The sequence below is a fragment of the Leucoraja erinacea genome, chromosome 6 (assembly GCF_028641065.1).
Source record: "Leucoraja erinacea ecotype New England chromosome 6, Leri_hhj_1, whole genome shotgun sequence".
Classification (NCBI taxonomy): domain Eukaryota; kingdom Metazoa; phylum Chordata; class Chondrichthyes; order Rajiformes; family Rajidae; genus Leucoraja; species Leucoraja erinaceus.
Window position 1 is genome coordinate 30,981,401 of NC_073382.1, and position 4,262 is coordinate 30,985,662.

Genomic DNA, 4,262 nt, shown 5'->3' on the forward strand with positions numbered 1-4,262 from the left:
GGGGGGGGGAGTAGATGCTATGTCGCCCATGAACATTTTTATCTAACTCTGAAATTGAAGATAGACAAAAACTGGAGTAGCTCTGCAGGACAGGCAGCGCAGCAACTATGGAGAGAAGACCCTTCTTCAGACTGAACTGAACTCTCATCGGTGAGAGTACTTGTGATTGTCTGAAGAAGGGTCTCAACCAGAAATGCAACCCTTTCCCCAGAGCCACTGCCCGTCCCGCTGAGCCACCACAGACAGGGAGTTGAAGGTGGACACAGGAGGGTCCACCTTCAACTTCAGAGGTAAACAAAAAACACAGAGTGCTGGAGGAACTCAGCAGGCAAGGCAGCACACGCGGAGGGAACATATCACTTATCAGGACTGCCACGGGCCAGGTCTCTCCCCCCCCCCCCCCAACAGAAAGGAACCACAGATGCAGCCGTCACCGCAAAACGTCTAAGAAGGAACGGCAGATGATGGAAAATCGGAGGTAGACAAAAATGCTGGAGAAACTCAGCGGGTGAGGCAGCATCTATGGAGCGAAGGAAATAGCCAACGATTCAGGTCGGGTGTGAAGAACGGTTTCGACCCGAAACATTGCCTATTTCCTTTGCACCATAGATGCTGCCTCACCCGCTGAGTTTCTCCAGCATTTTTGTCTGCCGCAAAACGTCAATGATTCTGGAACTGCTGAGAGAGCTAGAGAGAGACGAGATGGGGAGTGGGAGAGAGAGATAGAGCGAGGGAGGAAGAGAACGAAAGACAGAGAGACGCAACGTGGGTCAATAGGTAAATTGAATGACTAACCTGCTGCACACCAAGAAGCTCACCAAGAAGAAGCCCTCAATCATGATGGTGAGTGTTAAGAAGTTCTCAATGTGTCATCAATGCATCGATCTACATTCTTCAGTAAATGGAATTGTGTTTTGAACAAGTATTAATGACGCCGCGTGAATTGTATTCAAAGGAACGCAGCGTCATTAATACTTTGGTGAGATCCTGCAACACCTCACCTCCGGTCAACAGGGGTGTTCAGTCTTTTCATCTGGCTATGAATATTTGGCCCAAGTAAAAATAAGTTCCCTGATCTAGATTATTCTATGAAGAGAAATCTCTACCCTATTTGCTTCAATATGATCACTTCTTATTCTAAATTGCTATTTAGGCCCAAGCTATTCAGCCTTTCCTGATAAAATCCCTATATTCATCCTAGGAATTAACCTCAGGAATCTTTGCTGATCCATAAACAATTAGATAAAACTGCATGCAGTGCTCCAGGTGTAGTTGTTTTATTATTTAATCATATCATCCATTTACTCTCTTTTTATGATCTGTTTAGTTATCCTTTGCTGGTTTCTAATTTTTTTCTTCTGACCTGCAATTAATCTTAACAAAATCACTTGGTTTTCCTTAACTCTGTTATTAGTCATGGATGGTTCAACCTTCCTATTGGGTCTTCATTTCTCTATGCAATGCATAATAGTCAAACATTATGAAGTATTTCCTTAAATGGCACTGCTAAGCTTACTTCACTGACATAATTGATCCATGAGAATGAGTGCTTGAAAAATGAACAATGTACATGAGGAATATTTTACACTTGCCGTTGTTATGTTTTGTCTCAGTGATACGTTTACACATATTGCTCTGACTGAATTAACTGTAATATCTATATGCCTCAGGGAATGACAGGGGTGTGAATGACTGGACTCTATGCAGGCAAAGGTTTAAAGTCACCTTGTCAGTTCAAAGCAAAAAAAAAAAAAAACATTCTAATAGTTGAGTAGATGGACTTTTGTTAACATTAGTGTCGAACTTGCCTGCAATTGGGAAACAAATTCTACAGACATGCAGCTGTAGAATGTTGATATGGCTGACTGCTCTCACAGCTAAGGTAATTGATATTCCAGTGGATCAGTCAAGAGTTAAGAGGCTTTACACATGTACATGACAACAAATATTTCTTCCTCTATAAATCATTATTTAGTTGGATGTTATTCAAACTTTCTTGCATAGGGAACTTGATTATATTAATGTGTGATAATGAATTCAAAATGAACCTGCCAATCTTATTGAAAATAAAATTTCATATGTGATCATGTGTTCTTGTGCCTGAATTGCTTATTGCAGTGAAATAATTTATTAATGCTTAAACAGCATTTTACTTCGGAGTCACATGAGTGATTCCGTGAAGAAGCCCCGCCAGTCCGCATGTGCGTCATTACGTCGTTCGCATGGTGAAACACCGGACTGGCAGGCGCGCCGCTCCTGCCAGCGGTAAGTTTAAAGCTGCAGGTAAGTTTTGTATTCTTTACCAGGTTGTGTGTTTCTTTCAGGAATCTCTTTTTATAAGAGGTTGCCTGCTGGATATGTCAGGGCGAAGTCCGGACAGGCCGCGGGAAACCGGTTATGGGCCATGGGGAATTGACACTCCGGTCTGCACCGCGGAAGCGCGGGTAACCGGCAGGCTGTCGGGTTCACTACCGCAGTGACCGCTGTAGTTCCCATGGAGGGGGTGAATCCAGCAGCGGTGTCACCACCAGAGTCGCTGCCAGTATGGTCAGCAGCTTCCAGACCGCTATGGCTCCCATGGAGGAGATAAGTTTAGGAGCGGTGTCACCACCAGAGTTGCTGACGGTGCGGTCAGTGGGTCGCAGACCAATGGTGTGCCTATGGAAGGAGGTGAATCCAACAGTGAGTCGGTCAGGCCTGTGGACTTGGGAAGTCGGGCCAGGATGGTTCCCCTCCTTCATTGGGTAGCGTCTTCGGACGTTTGGCCCACATGGAGTGCCTGATGGACAGGTTGCTCCACAATGGTACGCTCCAAAGGAGGGAGCTATCAGCCCGGGTCTCCTTGGGAGTCCGTGGTGACAGCACCTGTTTGAGGGCTGTTCAGAGAAGATGCTCCAGCAAGAGGAACTTTATATTCGCGGGTCTTCTCGGGGGCCCATGGCAGCAGCACCTGTTGAAGGGCTGCATGATGTCTACCTCTTGGAGGAGGTGAGCACACGGAGTCAGTTTTGTTCTGATGATCATACCACAAGGCAGGAGCCTGCGGCAGCACCTGTTCAGGGCTGTCTACAAATCTCCCTCTCTGTGAGTATGGATTCAAGAGAGTCCTCGCAAAGGGAGGTGGCAGGATACCAGGGAGGGTCCAGAGTTCCCCTCGTGATATGTGCCGGAAATGAGCAGCGCTATCAAGGGTGACATTAAAGACCAGCCGCCAAATCTTCTATTCAGGTAAGACCTATTCAACAGGTAATACCTGGATGAGGACGCAAAAGCTGTCAGACCAATCGAGGTACCAACGACGAGCAAAGCTTCATCGTAGCGGCGACAACACACCCCACGCTTCCATTGGCGTTACTGAAGATGGTGGCAGCATGAAAGCTGGGCAGAGGTCTTTAAGCTGAGGCCCAAGTCGGTCTCAGGGGAAAAATATCGGACCATCTACAAGTTGGTAAAATTTACACTTGTTTTTTTTTGTACAAATGATAATGATACCAGTGTTTAGTTTGCAAAATGGGTTAACTGCAGTTCCCAGGTTATTTACCAGATTACTAAAACCGATGCTTGGACTGCTCAGAGCTCAGAAACATTTGTTATGCCTTGTCTGGAGGATATTCTAACGCTGTATGTTGCTAAAATCAACAGTTTCAGCCTCAAAATATGTTTAAGAAAATTAACGTGGTACCAACTAGAGTTGTTCATAATTGGGATTTATCTTTAACTATTAATTAGCCTGTGACTCCGCCCTGGAGTAAAAGATTGGAATTAATAAGAGCCTGTAACGATCAAATTTTTGTACAAATGATAATGATACCAGTGTTTAGTTTATGTGCTGTATGAAAGTAGAATTCCTTGATAAGGATGGAAGGGGCCCTAGTGGCCTTACAACACACAAATGGTTGTGGCATCTAACCATGTAAAAAAACTGCAAAATACTACGGTTCCAAGCACGGAATTGGGGCCAGAATTGTGTTTCATGGCCAGGATTGGTTTTCAAGACAGGCTACGAATTCGGGCCAGAGTTGTGGCTAGAGTAGGTACGGAATTGGCAGGCGTGGCCTGTTCATTGTGAAAGATGCAGAATGTCGTTTAACTCACATATACAGTATAAATGTTTCTGAATAGGAAACTTTGCATCTGATTGCCTTAGGATGCTCCCCTTTACAGAGATCACCAGAGACATTTGAAATTTATCTGGATAAAGGCAATGATAAAAACATTGCAAAATGGGTTAACTGCAGTTCCCAGGTTATTTACCAGATTAC

The 4,262-nt window shown here is 44.8% G+C and overlaps 1 pseudogene; it reads left to right on the plus strand.

The window, feature by feature from the left end:
* Positions 1 to 3,826: 3,826 nt before the first annotated feature.
* On the plus strand, positions 3,827 to 3,934 carry LOC129698498 (U6atac minor spliceosomal RNA; annotated as a pseudogene).
* Positions 3,935 to 4,262: the final 328 nt, after the last annotated feature.